This window comes from Pseudophryne corroboree, chromosome 2, assembly GCF_028390025.1.
Source record: "Pseudophryne corroboree isolate aPseCor3 chromosome 2, aPseCor3.hap2, whole genome shotgun sequence".
Classification (NCBI taxonomy): domain Eukaryota; kingdom Metazoa; phylum Chordata; class Amphibia; order Anura; family Myobatrachidae; genus Pseudophryne; species Pseudophryne corroboree.
The window spans coordinates 706,244,446-706,262,905 of record NC_086445.1 but is presented as its reverse complement, the minus strand read 5'-3'; the positions used below and the strand labels follow the sequence as shown (position 1 = coordinate 706,262,905).

Genomic DNA, 18,460 nt, shown 5'->3' with positions numbered 1-18,460 from the left:
TCTGCCATCCCCAGCTCAGTAAGTTAAATAATAAACTGTATGCTGGACAGTCACTCTGAACTTGCTGCATTGTGCTCCCTTTGTCAGTTGTAAATTGTGCAATTACTGTGCATTTCTTTACATATTAGGACTTTTCATCTAACAGGTGGGACAAATGCGGAAGGGTAGGGCCATAAAAAGGGGGTGCGGACTGTGCTGTCGCACTGGACCGGATGCCCTTGGGACGGTACCAGCAGTACTTACCTTGCGTTTCAGCTCGCACCCTGCTCTGGATCATAGCTTCCGCACTGTGTGGGCATTGATGCTATGTTTTCTCCCCCTAGTGCAGGGGTGGCCAACCAGTCAGAGGCAAAGAGCCTAAAAATATCTGTAGACAAGCCAAAGAGCCGTTATCATGCACATGCCCAAAAATGGGGCGTGGCCTAACTGGCACAAGACCATGCCCCATTTTTGTGCCCCCGCCTTCAGTATGACGTTCGTAGGAGCATGACCATGTGTCACACCCCCATGTTTACTTACACTGGGGGCGAGAAACACTGAAACATTTTACACATTACGGCAGGCAGAGTCCCCATATTACACATTATGGCAGGCAGAGTCAACATTTTACACATTGCGACAGGCACGTGTCCCCATTTTACACATTGCGCCAGGCACGTGTCCCCATTTTACACATTACGGCAGGCAAGAGTGCCAATTTTACACATTACAGCAGGCAAGAGTCCCCATTTTACACATTACGACAGGTAAGAGTCCCCATTTTACACATTACGCAGGCAATAGTCCCCATTTTACACATTACGCAGGCAATAGTCCCCATTTTACACATTACGACAGGCAAGAGTCCCCATTTTACACATTATGGCAGGTAAGAGCTCCCATTTTACACATTATGGAAGGCAAGAGTCCCCATTTTACACATTATAGCGGGCAGAGTCCCCACTTTACACATTATAGGAGGCAGAGTCCGCATTTTACACATTATAGGAGGCAGAGTCCCCTTTTACAAAGAGAGGGAGAGGGAAAGGGAGAGAGAGAGGGAGAGAGAGTAAGTGAGAGTGTGTTATACTTACGTTTCCAGCAGCATCCACCGGCCAGCTGTCCTCTTGTCCATCCCGCCCTACGCTGCGGCGTTATCTCTCCCAGAAGACAGGCAGGGGCGGAGAAGAGGGAGCAGGGAGGCTGCCCTGCTCACGACTGTCCGCAGCGGCCATCCTCTGTATGTGTAGAGACGGAGATAAAGCAATCTCCGTCTCCATCAGGGGGGTTTCTGCTGCCGCATGTCCAGTATCAGGGAGCGGGAGGCAGGAGCCGCAGCTCAATAAAGAAAGAGCCGCGGGTTGGCCACTGCTGCCCTAGTGCCATGAGAACTGCTCTGCCGCTTGTATCGTCTGTAAGAAGCTCAGAGCAGCAGGCTAGTGAGTCAGATCAATGTGACCCACCCTCATGCCCACTAAGACATTTAGTGGTAATGGGTTTAGTGCCGTACAGGGGTGGGTGCAGCGGCAACCTGGTACAGGGCTGTGAAGGGATACCAAATATGCATGGAGTTTGCATATTACCCTGACTTATTTTGTCTTTACAAACAAAGAGTCCTAACCACTCTCCTGTAACATATAACCTTATCATTACTTCACACAAATAGACAGGTCAATAGAGAGTCTCAAATAATTAAAAACAGAAAGTGGATCAAATCTTTTGTGGCTGATATGTCACATGGCGACTAAACCAGGTGGCTGCACATACCTGGGTGACTCGAGAGGGTGAGTACAATATTTGCGGTCATACCTCACTGGAGATGCCCAATCTCTTCTGACCTTGGAAGCTAAGCAGTGAAAGGCCGGGTTAGTATTAGGATGGGAGACCACCTCTGAACACCCTGGTACTGCAATAAATTGACTCCCCAACACAGTGTCACTTATACATATACTATTGGGTACTCGATTCTCACATGACCAATGATTTAATTCTCTGCATTTATAATAATCCATAACGGATATCTGCTAAATAAATGATGGTCATATATTACATGAGTCTCAATGTGCAATGTTTACTTAATTCTGGTACCACAGCTATTAATTTCCGGCAACTGGTAGATTGTGATATGGATATCACGCGTGATTTATAATTTTTCATATTTTTGCGAAGCTTCTATATTCATACGCAGATACTCCTTAGATCCTATTTTATGAGTTACCTATTAAAAATGTTTTTATCAGTATCAATAAGTTATATTGTTACCCTCTGAATTAGAGTGCTCCCAAAAAAGAGTCTACTTTCCAACACTTCTCTGTTTTGGTTTTTCTTGAGTGGATCAAATTTGACAGGTTTTTGGGCCCCAAAGTTAGTAGTGATGCGATTGTGAATTTGAGATAGTTTGATACTGCTTTTCAAGAATTGTTAATATTTTTTTCAAACTAAACCAAACGCCTAAACGCCTGTCAGAGATTAAAGGGCCTAATTCAGGCCTGATTGCTAGGCTGCGTTTTCGTACAGCCTGCGATCAGGTCTGAACTGCACATTGCGCAGTTGGCCCGCAGCGATGGGGATCCCTGGGCAGCGACGGAATGGTGCGAGAAAACCGATCACACAGGAAGAGGCCATTTGTGGGTGGCAACTGAACATTTTTAAGGAGTGTCCTGAGAAACGCAGGAGGGACCAGGCGTTTAAAGGGAGGGTATCTGACGTCAGTTCCGGCGCCGATCATTGCACTGGAAGAGTAAGTCCTGGGCTGTGCAGAGACTGCACAAACTTCTGTTTGTGCAGCTCTCCTGCACATGCGATCGCACACCTGCACAGTGATTTCCCCCTCTCCCTGTAGGCGTCTAGTACCTGATCGCAGGGATGTAAAAAAAAACGCACCCTTGAAAAATATATATATAAATATATGTATATTTTAAATTGGATCATTGTACTTAGAGGTACAATGCTCACTGGGCCTGATTTAGAACCAGTCGCAATGCCGATGCTGCAGCAATCTTTTTTTTGTGATGGAAAGATTGCTATCCACAAGTCAACAGAGATGCCCACCGAGGCCTCCGCAACATGCTCAGCAACTGCATACTCCATTGCAACTATGACATAGATGCAAGAAAACATCTCCCCCCCCCCCCCCGAGTGCTTCCGTGGCCGCGCAGTATAGGTGGTGCCATGTTTTATGCCTACGAAATTGCAAAAATGGTAACGATATGCCTGTGTTTTGGCAGACAACCCCAAACGTTCTCATCCTGTCAGTCACTTTGCGACTAATTACTCGCTGCGTATGGCATTGCAAAGGTACCTTTGCGCATGTGCCATGATGCTTGAACAGTCTGTCGATAATCGCCCAGTTGCGACACCATCGAAGTTGCGATGGCAGCTAAATCTGGCCCATTGTACACATAGAAAACTGTTTGTCTTGCGTGAGTCCAGCCTTTTTCTTTTGATCTAAAGGTACAGACTTTTCCACAAAAGTTTTCGAACAACCAATTTGAGAACCACGTTCAAACAATTTTCAGGCTCTCAACAGGTCATTTCCACCCAGAATATCAGCGCACACATACTGCACAGCATGCTGATGATCTTTTCAGCTACAGGTTGTTCTATCCCTGTCGGCTTCATGCAGGAAATAAAGAAGTCTAATAAAAAGACACTGTAACCCATGCCAAACGCACGTTAAAAACAAATGTGTGACAGCTACTGTTAGTTACAGATGTGTGACTGCGTGCCGGATCAGTGGCAGGACGCATCCTTTGGACCAAATGTAACTGAGCATTATTTAGCCTGTGATAGTAACACTTCTTGGCAGGAACATTTCACTGGGCTCCCCGGATACGTTCTAAGACATCAGAAGCCTGAGAGTAATTTTTGACTGTTACCTGCTGTTTAACCAGAGTGGCTTCTTATTGGCTGTGGTAGATCATGTGATTACACTTGGCAGTCTACAATGATTTTAGTGAAGGGAATACTGTCAATTATTTTGAATGTTAATCAACAGAATGCTCCTAATAATACATTGGTCAGCTAAAAAAGGATGAATTTATTAGCTATAATTGGTATACAAACATGTTGGCGCTGATGCAGCGCAAGTAGGAAAGTGAGTGTTGCCCAAAAGAAATGAGCACAGACAAATAACATATTTCTGCACATAGGCAGAGCTGTACAGATTGCAAGACTCCTCTGCATCAGCAGAAGCTTCATCTTCATCACCATCATCATCATCAGTGTGCGCTAACACCTGTCCTGCAGCAGGTGCAGTTGGAATTCCCCCAGTCATATATGTGCTCACGTGTTAGGGCCTGATTCAGAGATAGGAACAATGTCGATGTAAGCACTGGAGCATTTGTTTGCACTGTTCTTGCGACGGCGGTCACAGATTGGATTTATACACAAAATGACTGACGGTAAGGGACCGTTTGTGGGCACTAATAGGGGGTAGCCACTCAAAAGCAGGAGGGTGGCGAACATTTTAGAGATATGCCACAGCTTGCGATTGCGATCCCATACCCAGTTACAATGGCTCCGGCGTCTAACTTCCTGTGGTCATGCTGTGCAACAATAGGGTTACTCATTAAGTCATTGTTTGACCGATGTTTGTTCGATGGGTGAATCCCCAAGATATTCTATGCAAATGGGGTATTGTTCAAGTCAGCTTCAGCCTCGCTGTGTATAACAAATCTTTGTTATTTGATGTAATTTACATATTTTAGTTGCTCACTAGAACTGACATTTATCCATTGATTGTGAAATTGTCTGTGTTTCTGGTAATACAGAAACATTGATTACAACAGGGTTACAGATGTGCCCTTATACATCTAGCCTCAATCCACCACACAGTGGGAGATGCCTGGCGTGAGTGAGCTGACAGGTCCCATTAGCGTCAGGCGTCCTTTTTGCTGAAAATGTATATTATTCTCACAAGCAGAATAGGAGACACAAGCAGTTTTTGCTGATTAAAATGATATGCAGCATGTCTATATCCTGTGTATGTCTGTGGCTGTAGCTGCATATAAAATGCCACAATACAGTATTTTCTAGGAAATACTGTAGCGTAGCATTTCGTATGCAGCGACAGCAATGGTCTCACATAGAATATAGACATGCCACATATAATTTTAATCAGCAAAAGCTGCTTGTGTCTCCTATTTGCATCTTTTTGCAAATAAGACACATTTTAATAGATTTTAAAAGTTGACCGAAAAGATGCTCGGTGCTACCAAGTCACGCCACGGCATGGCGTGACTAGAAGGGCTGTTTAACGTGCAGGATTGATAGATGTAAGTGGACACATCTGTAGGCAATGTTTATCTGTTTGGATGTCAGATGGTTAGCATTGCAAGGAGAAAATACATTCTTAGGCACAGCTTTTCTTTCAGACTCACCCCCTATATTTGTTGAATGATTGTACACCATTTTATCTTTGATAATCCCCCACCACCACTTCTGTGGCTGCTACTGTACAGACCCTTCTATTTTTCTTTCTTCTCTTAATCTGTTTATTAAAATTCCTCTTCGCTGCTCATCTTTACTCTCAGAAATGAAATGTTGTAATGTGGTGTGCAAAACAAAGAAAAGGGGGGCTAATGACCTAGACACGGAATTTAAGTACTACTGGCCACGATAGCTATGTTAACTGTCTTTGCTCATACCCATCGGATTGTGTTTTTCTGTATTATCAGTTGAAAGATGTATGCTGTCTTCTATAACCTGTTATTACTTTACAAATCAATAAAACATTTATTGGAAAAAAAGAAAAAAAAAAGAAAAGGGGGGCATGGAGTCAGAAGGAGGAAGTTAGGTGTTGGGCACACTGCTTGTTGTTCTGGGTGACTTGAGATGACCTATTGCTGGTGGCATAGGCGCAGAAGCCATCGTTCCCCTTGGTCTGACTAAAAATAATCGGCAATGTAGTATGCTGGCCAGCGGTTGCCAATACCTGGACTATAAGGTAGTTTCCGGTGTCAGGTGACTGTGACATGTCTTCATTACACTAGCCAGACCACTGTTACCACCTAAAAAGGCTTACAGAAATTCCACTTTTCTGCCCCCAAATTTGCTGTGTCACCAGGTGATAATCATAGGGATGCAGTGCAATGCATGCCCAAACTGATAACATTGGGTGAGTGACTGCCAATTTGCCTGGTAACCAATATCCAGCAAAAAAATCATCATACCAGCCTTCACATCCTGTTTAGAAATTAGCCATGTTTGCAATGAACTTGTTGTGTTTGAAAGGGTCGGTCTCTGAGTGGATAACTCACCTTACTGAGGGCTGGCAGGACTGGTAGATACCATACCTTACTGAAGGGCTGGCAGGACTGGTAGATACCATACCTTACTGAAGGGCTGGCAGGACTGGTACATGCCCTACCTTACTGAGGACTGGCAGGACTGGTAGATACCATACCTTACTGAATGGCTGGCAGGACTGGTAGATACCATACCTTACTGAGGGCTGGCAGGACTGGTAGATACCATACCTTACTGAAGGCTGGTAGATACCATACCTTACTGAAGGGCTGGCAGGACTGGTAGATACCATACCTTACTGAGGGCTGGCAGGACTGGTAGATACCATACCTTACTGAAGGGCTGGCAGGACTGGTAGATTCCACACCTTACTGAGGGCTGGCAGGACTGGTAGATACCATACCTTACGGGGGGCTGGCAGGACTGGTAGATACCATACCTTACTGAGGGCTGGCAGGACTGGTAGATACCATACCTTACTGAGGGCTGGCAGGACTGGTAGATAACATTCCTTACTGAAGGGCTGGCAGGACTGGTAGATACCATACCTTACTGAGGGCTGGCAGGACTGGTAGATACCATACTTTAGTGATGGGCTGGCAGTACTGGTAGATACCATACCTTACTGAAGGGCTGGCAGGACTGGTAGATTCCACACCTTACTGAGGGCTGGCAGGACTGGTAGATACCATACCTTACTGAAGGGCTGGCTAGACTGGTAGATACCATACCTTACTGAGGACTGGCAGGACTGGTAGATACCATACTTTACTGATGGGCTGGCAGGACTGGTAGATACCATACCTTACTGAAGGGCTGGCAGGACTGGTAGATACCATACCTTACTGAAGGGCTGGCAGGACTGGTAGATACCATACTTTACTGAAGGGCTGGCAGGACTGGTAAATACCATACTTTACTGAAGGGCTGGCAGGACTGGTAGATATCACAACTTACTGAAGGGCTGGCAGGACTGGTAGATACCATACCTTACTGAAGGGCTGGCAGGACTGGCAGATATCACACCTTACTGAAGGGCTGGTAGGACTGGTAGATATCACACCTTACTGAGGGCTGGCAGGACTGGTAGATACCATATCTTACTGAAGGGCTGTCAGGACTGGTAACGAAGGGGTGGAAGATGTACAAAGTCAGAACAGAGTGTTCCAGGCTGTGCAGAGATTCATAGTCAGAAAACAGCAGAAGTGCCAGAAAATGTCTCAGAAACAGCTAGGGACAAATGACCATGTATTAAGCAAAATGTCCAGTTATGTGAAAATTCCCTCTTAAGGGAAAAATGATGCTGAAATGATTCACTAAAAGTAATACATAATTGAGGCAAGAAAATGGATGTTTTCCACTGCACTTAAATATTTTAAGGGCTTTCAAGTCATCCTTCTTTCTGAAAATGATTGTAATTTAGCATTATATATATATTTTCTCTCCAGTAGTCAGAGAGACCACATATTTCAGTCACAGCATGGATCATGATTTTTGGTTCTTGTTGCATTAATCTCTATTTAGTTAGGGGGGTGTTAGTACTAACTGATTGGTCTGTAACATGTTGTATTTGGCAAATAAGTTGTAAAAAGTACACCCTTTGTATTACCAATATTATTACCGGCTCGTGACTTGGATACCAAGTTACAAAATATTGTTCAATTCAGAAATAATGATAGGAACAGTAGCTATGTCACAAGACTTATATTTTTCTGTAAAACAGACTATGGCAGTGGTTTCCAAACTTTTTTAAATCACGGCACCCTAGAATATCAGAATTTTTTTCACGGCACCCCTAGGCCAAAAATTTCTTATTGAGAAATTTAGAAAGAAATATTACATTAAGTAGATCGCGTTTATATGTCATCCTTAGGGTCAGTTGTGTGGTGATGGACAAGATTTGCTTCTGTTTGGCCACATATTTTATGACTGGCAGCCACCAGCACTGGTTTTGCCTATTATATTGACCATGAATAATTTGAATTGGTCCTGGACCACCAACCCAGGGCACCCCTGCAAGTGTCCCGAGGCACCCCAGGGAGCCACGGCACACAGTTTGGGAACCTTTGGACTATGGACAACTGTATACCACAGAGCTTGCTCATTCATATAAGCCACACCAAATGTATAGTTTGCACAGGAATCTAGCGCTTACCATATAGTTTTATTCACTTATATTATTTGCCTTCTTTGGAGCTCTCCTGTCAGTCATACTGAGTAGTACTAATCCTCTCATTGTACAATAATATCCCTTTCACACCAAAATCCCAGGTCTGACCTAGGATTTGGAGCATGGTTCATGTGTCATAAAAGGTGGAATGACATAACTGGGGGTGTGGTCAGGACCAGAAAGGTCTGAAGATTATGACCAGTGGCAAACAGAACTGCCCAGTTTACTGGTAGTCTGCATACAGGATAATATACAACTGTCTAGTATATATTTTCCTCTATGACGAGAACACATTACTATCCTTTAATAGACAACAGCATGCTAGTTTTTATTTACTTTAGTCCTTCCCCAGTCATTAGACTCCACAACAGGAATCCCTGCTATTGCACAGACAGGATCCTCCCGAAAGTTGGGATTGCGGCAGTCAAAATACCGACACCGGAATCCCGACACTGCTCTGAATGCTGGCGCCGACATGACGAATGAGATCACAATACTGACGCCAGCATCCTGACAGCCGGGAACCCGAACGAGTGGCTGCCAGAGAGGTAAGCCGCGGCGGGGTGGGTGGGATTAGGTGTAGTCTGCGGGGAGGGGGGGGGGGTTAGGGTGAGGGGGGTTTAGGCTGCAGTAAGGGAAGGTTAGGGGAGGCTTAGCATGCTTACCCGCCCGTCGGGATTCTAACCATCGGGATGCCGCGGCGGATATCCTGACAGCCGGCATCCCGAGCACCGGCATTTCAGCCCCATCCCACAAAGACACTTGTCCACTGACAGTAAACAGTCAAACTTTGGGGAGAGATAAAGTGGAGAGAGTTAAAGGGGGAGATGTAAGAAGAGCTGGTAAGTGCCAAAGGCACTATAGCCAGTGCTATTTCATACAACCAAATTCGGTAAATCACTCTTCTCTACGGCATCTGTAAACATCTAACGATTTTACCATCGCCATACAATAGATACATTCAGATGTATTAAAAAATGGTAAGCACACTTCTGTGACTTATTGTTTTTTTTCACATATTGGCAGGGAATACCTGCTGGTATGTGTACTAACCTGTGGCAGCTGCTGGGCGTTCAGCTGCACATGTGTGATCTTGCAATGTTTGCATGATTTCGCGCATGCACAGTGGAGCCAACCAGGAAGTAAGACACAGCGCATTAGCACTAAGATGATGGAGTGTTGGTCTGGCAGGGGTCGCCGGAGGGTGGAGTTTTCTCTCCCCTTCTCCGGTGGCCAAGATATTAACACATATCGACAGTATTTCTTCCTGCTTCACCTCAGTCAGACTTCACGTCAGGATGAGCTAGCGGCGCGATAAGTGCTGCTATAGTACACCTGCCCCAATGTACCAACCAAGCAGCTTCTTACTGCCAGTTATCTCTCTCCAAGGTTTGATGCAGCTTGCCCAATCAGTTCATTAAGACTCTTAACCTAAGTCCTGTTTCTATATCAAATTGTCCTGGAACTGCAACCTTTGTATGTAAAGAATGGATGGGTCCTGGGGATCATGGGACTGCTCATTTCTTACTTTGGGGGATGGTAATGTAGGTTAAAAACAATTGGTAAATGGGTGTTCATTTTGATGCTCTATTTACATGATGTCTGCTGAAACAATTCCCTTCCTCTCATTGAAAAAAAGGTAGAGAGGATAGAAACCGAGACCAGTAAATTAATGTGATTCTGGAACAAATAGCATCTACTTTAATTAGATAATAATTAGATAACAGACCCTGAATAATCATATTTCAGATACAGTATACTGTAGTGCAATTAGAACTGATATATGCATAAACCCTCTATTGCTTGTCCCATGGCTTCATTATTCAGCTATAAACACAGGCTTGTGATTCTACATGCTGACTTTTTAGTGCGAGATGTAGACTGCTGCCATGTAACCCATTACACTCTGATATTTAGGGCTTTTTATGCATCATCTTGTGCAAACAAAGCTTTAATTAATTAAGTCAGGTTCTCTTGGGGGCAAATCCATTAAAATGTTTTCCTTTTACAGTAACTTAATTTCCTTCTGATATAGATTGTATTGTGATGAAGGGGAAAAAGATGGAACGTGAAATATTTCTTAATGTGTGGTTTATTTTTCAAGGACCTGGAGGGAGCGCATAGAATACTGTGTGTGCAGTTTTCAATTTTCTGTTCTTTTCTTCCCCAAATGTTTGTGGGTTTTTTTTAACCGCGTTGAAATCAGAGGTTGAGACCATATCTATTTACCTAAATATTGAGTAGACAGGATCTCATTTCTGCTACTGTTACAATAACAAAAGATTAGTTGCCAGAAGTTTCATAAAATGTTTCTCTTATGCAGGCCTAAGATTTCAGTAAACCAGAGTAAACAAGTTTCCATAAGAAGCCGCTAAATGTAGAAAAATAATGAGGATTACCAGACAGGGTGTGAAAGTCGATGGTTTATACAAGAACCCTCAGGGGACAAAATCAGACAGATAAGTTGGGTAGTTACCCTGAGTAGTCACAAAATACAGGTAATATATGCAATGGTGATGCGCTGCAGACACTGAGAAGAGAATAACACGCATTCAAAAATAAACAAGTATGGGGGGGCAGTATAGAGGGAGGTCTAAGAGAGACTAGGAGAAATGAATGACAAAGCAGTAGATGCTTGGCAGAGAGACAAGACATTGCATGGAGTGAGTCAATAAAGAACATTTACATAAGTAAAGAAGTAAAAAAATTACATGTAGAAGGAATGAAGGAGGTCAGACAAAAACAAAAAGTACATGCAACAGGGTTGGGGTTAAAATACAGTAAAAGCAACACTACATACAATTCAGATGGGGACTTATAGACACAGATATAAAGGGAGTATTAAGTAGATATGTCAGTCACACAATCTACAGCTATTTCTTTTAGGTCTTGTTCACACACAGCTTATTTGCCCCCTGTGAGGTCTACGTTCCACTCCAGCACTTTTCAGACAGATCATATGGACTAAATTAGTACAAACATGGAGTACGCAAAGGCTAGCCTTACATCCGTATCACTGACTGACAACCATAATCCTATGCTTTTACCTAAGTCCATTCAAACCTCTAGTTCAATTTGTTCGAGCGTAAGGGACCTCACATGTAGCAACTATGTTATGTGTACAAACTCTAAAACTTAAGGTTCACCTGGATGGCTGTGTGTGCTTAAGAAAAAGAAAGATACTCTCGTAATTATTTAATTAATTCATGTTCCGAAGCTCGCGGTGGCAGCCTTTCGTTTTAAATGGCACCATTGTTACTGACATCTAACTTCCCTTATTTGCATAGATTGCCAATGCTATTGAAAAATAAAGCGTACGTACAGTACACAGAAAAAAAATGGTTGATAGGAGAACCCTACTAACAAATGTATTTATTACCAGTAATTTATATAGTGCACACATATTCCGCAGCACTTTACAGAGAGTATTATGACCATTCACTCAGTCGCTGCCCCAGTGGAGCTTACAATCTATATTCCCTACCACACGTACACGCACACACATTCACACTAAGGTTAATTTGTAAGGAGCCAACCTACCAGTATATTTTTAGATCATTGGAGGAAACCCACGCAAGCACAGGGAGAATATACAAACTCCACACAGTTAGGGCCATGGTGGGAATTGAACCCATGACCTCAGTGCTGTGAGGCAGTAATGCTAACCATTACACCATCCGTGCTGCCCAAATTAATGAGCATTCATTACATTTATATCAAGATTTTATATCAGGCCTCCCCGAGACCAATGACGAAGTGTAGGCCACATAAAAGTTTAGACTCCTTGCATGTGATCAGAATATCATTGTTAGAATTCCGTCATACAGTTCAATAGAATCAGTAGAGATTGTCCAGAAAGACTGCTCCCATGAGCCACCATCTGGATGACTCTGCTGTAGACTGCTGGTGATAACTGCATCATTTTCTCAAAGTTTCCAGCTCACCATGTACAACTCAAGCCTTGTAAGTGATGTACATTATGGGGTATATTCAATTGGTGTCGAAAACTGCCGTCTGTCGAAAAGACGGCAGTTTTTGACTTTTTAAGGTCGAATTGTGATTCGACCTGTTCAGTCCTATTCGACAAGTCGTGGAATTCGACTTGTCGAAAAGCACGTGGATCGGCGGAATAGCTGCCGATCCACGTGCTTGTGTCGAAAACCCCTTTTTGACCATCTCAGTCCGACATAAAAATATGTCGGACTGAGATGTGGGACTCAGAGGAGGAGAGAGGAGAGGGGGGGGAGCCGCAGGCATACAGGGGATGTCAGCGCTACAGCACAGCACTGCAGCAGTATGTCACACAGCTGTGCCGCTCACGGCAGCGTCCACCCAGCTCCAGCAAGTGAGGTCATGCTTGCTGGAGCCGGGTGGACACTGCCGTGAGGCTGGGCGGCTGTGTGACATCCTACTGTAGCGCTGATCTCCGTCTGCCCGCCGGCTGTCCCCAATGGTCTCCCTGCGGCTCCCCCCCCCCCCCTTTCCTCTTCTGGGTCCCTCATCTCAATTCGACTTATTAAAAGTCGAATTGAGATGAGATTTGAATAGGGGTTGTCTGATCCATTCCGACAAATGCATGTCGGAATGGATCCGACCCTAATTGAATATACCCCAAAGTCTAAGTGGCTAATCTCAGAAGCCTTTCTATATTGTTATTTTTTTACATTTCTTAAATTGCAAGCCAAATTGGATACCGCCCTATATTTGTGAATTAGTTTTCTGTCCCCTCCCGCAGCCTAACCCTAACCCTCCCCCAAGTGCCTAACCCTAACCCCAGTATTTACCGTGGGCTTCTTACTGTCAGGATCCCACAGACGGTATTCTGACTGTCGGGATCCTGACCGCATCCCATTCCCCATTGTTACAGTGTAGCAGCCTACAATCATTTATAAGATACGGTTATAGCAATTCTTATCTCAGAAGTTTCTGAATTTAGCCCTTTGGATAATTTTAGCTGCACATTTTTTAAAACCCTCCTTTCACCATTTCTATAAGAAGGAAACCATAACAAAGCACAATTTCAGTATACAGAAGAGTGGCCTTCCCCTGTCTGCGGGGCATTGCTTAGTTAGCTATAGTAGAATGAGCCATTTCACAAGCATAATATAGGGATACACATTACAATACATGACAATATAAGAGGCCAGAATGTATGGAATTCTATTGTTCTTACCAGGCAACAAAGTCACTATAATGTAACACAGTAAACATAGTATTCAAGCAGCACTCTGTCATTTGTACTTGTGGATTATCAGCACTGGTATATCTATAATGCATAGTGATGTATGCAAATATAATGGCACAGACCTAATGTTCCTTTGAATCATGAGCTATTAAATGGAATTCCACAATGTATAATGGTGTTTGTACCATAGAGAGATAGTAGTTGTCAGGAAGAGAGATAGATGTACACAACTCAGACAGCTTAGTAAATGAAACCAAGTCATGTAGCGCAGGCAGACAGCATGTGTTTCTTTGCTCTCACACCTTCAGGCCTGGAGGACTTTCGGAAGTTAAGCCTCTTCTCAGTCTGTTATCTTGAACTTCTCAGAAGGCAGCGTGAGAACTTTCCCCTGCAAGAGATAAGGCCCTTTCAGATTTCAGTAACATCAAGGTGTGTTCTCCATAGAGAAATGAGCACTGGCCAGATTCTCTTGACTCGCTTTGCCTTGGGAAAGCACTTTGAAGGCACTTTTGATAATGGTACCATTCCCTAGAAAGACATTGCACTGCTGACTTCACTTTCAGAGATAAAGAGGTGTGTGATATCGTATCTGCTCAGATTCCACCCACCATCCTCTCTATGGGTACCATTTGATATGGTATCTTTTAGAGTATAGTGTACCCATTTGTCTGATGGATATTTAGAATAGTGGATATTTTATTTAGCTGATAAGTAGCTCCAAGTTGGCCTTGTGCGCTATTTTCAGAAGGACGTCGTCTAGCACTTTAGTACATATCACTGTGACGGAGAAATAAGATGTGAGTTAAACAATGGATAACCAATGGAGCCATTTCTTTTCAAGAGGCATTTAATTTGCAGCTTATCCCCAGAAGTCCCCTTGCTCCTACTGTAAGTCAGTGCACATTTGTCACTCCTCCTAATGACCTGCGTGACGGATTAGATCATTTTGTCACAATTACAGTAGACAAAAGAGTAAGAGAAAGGAGGGTTGCTATTTTTTTGTTCCTTTGACTATATAAGTGAGACTGAATTGAAAAGACATTTGAGTCAGATTTGCATTATGCCTAAGTGGTTATTCCAAAAAGCCTTTTCATATAAGCATAAGGTTTCTTTTTTCATTCTTCAATCCCTTAAGTTGAGAGGTAATTTTTTCCCCTCAATTTTTCTAAAGCTGCTAGAACAAAGGATGGTAGATATTACTTGCGCCTTGTTATGTCTCTGTGAAGCCTTGGGGATTTTTACGCCTCTCTCTCATTAGGGAAACAAATTGTCTCCAATAAATATTGAACCAGAATGGCACAAGAGAAATGATTTTCTTTATTTGTATTAAAGCCAAACAGAACAGTTTTAACCTATTTAGCCACGGCTGATGACACTTCCAGAATTCCCTGGGGTTCTCAGAGGATTCTAGAAGTATTACTTCCAAGTATCTCCAGTAGATCATTGCGCAATTACAGTGTGTTGCAGTGGTGGTCTAGATAAAGTGATAACGGTTCTTTGAGTGAAATATAATAAAGATATATACTGTATTTGCCATGATTAAATGTCAATCTTTAGATATATATATAACTTTGTATATGATATAGGAAAATGAAATCTTTAAATTCCAGCTGTGGCAAATAAAAGAGAAACTTGTAAGATATGCACATTTCAGGACTGTCAGAGCGGAAGACAGTTTGTGATTGCTTAGGGTAGCAATTTTTATGCAATTTGCCTGGTGCTGTCTTATTGAAAGACATACAGGGGGCCACTCAGTTAGGTACATTGAAAAACATTTTCATTTTGTCACAGTATGGGAACTTTTACAGTTATATGTAAATGCAACGTAATGCTTTTTCATGTCTGATCAACTTGTATTTTAAAGTTGTTTTACCATGTAATGGCTAAATTGAGATTACCATCCCCCTCACTGATGGTGTGTGTGTGGGGAGGGGGCCAACCTGAAGCCACAATCAGTGACAGATTAGAAGCGTTGGATAACTAACCAATGGTGCTTAAGTGGTAATGCAGATTTATATTATGGTACATTAGATTTTTCATAGTCATCCAATCTTTATAAAGTTTTTACAGCATGGTTGCCTACTCTCATGGAATGTCTAGAACACCTACCATGAGATGGATGGGAAGATGATGCAAATTGTGTCATCAAGTCCCATCCACTTCTGTAACATGATGATTCATTGAATATTTTTGCTCTGCCCACCTTATTTCGCTCACCTATTTTTCTTTCAACCTCCGGTAGGAAAATTAGTATGTGTTACAGTCCATAAGAAGCACTTAAAGAAACTATGGGCCTAATTCAATGTGCGCTGCGCTTTAATCTATAGCTGCTCCATAGTAATCACGAATATTATATAATATATAACTGGAGCGCTTGAATAATGTAATAAAATAATAATTTAGTCAAATGCTGAAAAGAAAAAACCAAGGTAAAAAGATATGTGGTATATTAAAAATGTTTAAAGCTCTTTTTGTGATTGTTTAAAAGTCCCTTATCGGGACTTTTAAACAATCACAAAAAGAGCTTTAAACATTTTTAAAGTACCACATACCTTTTTTCCTTGTTTTTTCTTTTCAGCATTTGACTAAATTATTATTTTATTACATTATTCAAGCGCTCCAGTTATATATATATAATATATATATATATATATATATATATATATATTTATTCACGATTACTATGGAGCAGCTATAGATTAAAGCGCAGCGCACTCATTTTCAGTATTTCATCGCCATTGCTGATGACCCCTGTGATCTATGTCTTCTTATCTCAGCGTCTACTTCTGCTGCTAGTGTGTGTGTGAGCAGTGAAATGCTTTATTAGCAATATTTAAGTGAACAGACAAAAAGGACAATACAAAAAAGTTTTAAAATTTGTTTTTTTTTACCAAGAGATGATCATTAAAGTAAGAATTCACAAAAGGTCAAATTGCATTTGGAATATATTGCACAGGCATACCTCCCAACTGTAGCCGGGCTGTAAGAGGGACAGTTGCGCATGCCTCACAGGGGGTGTGGCCTTGTGGGAAGTGTCACAATCATGAGCCACACTCCCGTTTTTAGCACTGTGGGTGCATGCCTAGCTCTCTGTGAGCAGCTGGCCGTGCCCTCAGTCCCTTTCTCCTGGTAAATAGATGCTGTGCATATGGACGAGTTATAGTGGGTCTCTCAGCTTCCCCCCCAATGTGGGATATTGCAGCCCGCAGGTGAGACAGCGAGACAGTGCCCAGAAAATGGGAATGTCCCACCAAAATCATCACAGTTGGGAGGTAAGCAAAGGCATCACATTTATTGTATGTATTGTGCTGAGTCAGAAAATAAATATTACAGTGAATAGTTGCAAACAAGAAACCCTGCCAATGTTAGTACAAATAATTACAAAGTTTCCCAAAATATATTGCTACTGAAGTAGAAATATTGCACAACAAGCATTTAAGCTTAGGGTGTGTACACACGGTGAGATCCTTGCTATGCCCGATTTTCACTTGCGATTTCCCCTGAACTCCCTGGAGCCCAGATAGCACAGATTTTGACTAACTTTTCTTGAGATATGGACAGGGCCGTTTCTTGGGGCAGGCGAGCAGTGCAACCGCACTGGGCGCCTGCCGCGGCAATAACTGTGGCTCCCTGCTTCCCCCTCCTATTTCTCGGGGGGCGGAGTTTCACGGAATGACGCGGATGCGTCGTTACGTCACGACGCAACCCCGTCACTCCGCGAAACTCCCCCCCCCCCCCGAGCGGAGTACAGAGGGGGATCCAAGTTAGGAAGAGGGAAAGGCCGGCGCGAGGAGCGACTGGTGAGGCGGGCCGAAGAACGGTAATCGCCTCTGTAAGTATTCTCTCTCTCTCTCAATGTGTAAAATGGGGACACCTGCCGTAATGTGTGAAATGGGGACTTTTGCCTGCCGTAGTGTGGTGATTTAATGTATCAAGGGCATTGCGGTTTGTGGCATAATATGGTGCAGGGGGCATTACTGTGTGGGGCTTAATATGGTAGAATTTTTTTTCCTGTGGTGGTCGTGATCTGTTGGAGCAGGGTCAAAAACTGGATTGTGAGGTAGTCTTTTCAGATGAGGCCATGCCCATTTAAATGAGGCCACACCCATTTAGATGAGGCCACGCCCCCTTTTCGGGTGCGCGCGCAAGTTTTTTTCTCTAACGTCCTAGAGGATGCTGGGGACTTCGTAAGGACCATGGGGAATAGACGGGCTCCGCAGGAGATAGGGCACTTTAAGAAAGCTTTGGATTCTGGGTGTGCACTGGCTCCTCCCTCTATGTCCCTCCTCCAGACCTCAGTTTTACACTGTGCCCAGAGCAGTGGCGGAACTAGCGAGCGGTGGGCCCATGTGCGACAAAATGGCTTGCCCCCCCCCCCCCCCCCCTCATCCCATCCAAGTCCACCCCCTCACCCCTGGAGAGGATCTGGTGAGGGGGACCTGCTCAGGGAAGTGGATACCTAGCAACAGTGCCGTGACTAGACATTTTAGCACTGTGTGCAAGAAACGGCATCGGAGCCCCACCCCTGCATGCAAAACAGGGGCAGTGCGCGCCTTAGGCGCGCACAAAAATACATAGTGGCGTGGCTTCATGGGGAAGGGGTGTGGCCACAAAATAATTCCAATTCATAAAACGGTGCACAGTAGTCTCCATTATTCAAATTACACCGCATAGTAGCACCACTACACCAGGTAGAGACCCTTTTACACCTTACGGCGGACAGATTCCTCTTTTTACACATTACAGCAGACAGCGTCCCCTTTTAACACATTACAGCAGACAGCGTCCCCATTTTTTACACATAACGGCAGACAGCGTGCCCTTTTTACACATAGCAGCAGACAGCGTGCCCTTTTTACACATAACGGCAGACAGCG

At 43.5% G+C, this 18,460-nt stretch overlaps 1 protein-coding gene and 1 pseudogene across 2 annotated transcripts in view; both read left to right on the top strand.

The window, feature by feature from the left end:
- PLXNA2 (plexin A2) overlaps nt 1-18,460 on the top strand; it is a 398,232-nt gene that overhangs the window by 191,161 nt on the left and 188,611 nt on the right. The window lies entirely within an intron of this gene.
- On the top strand, nt 1,775-1,894 carry LOC135051688 (5S ribosomal RNA; annotated as a pseudogene).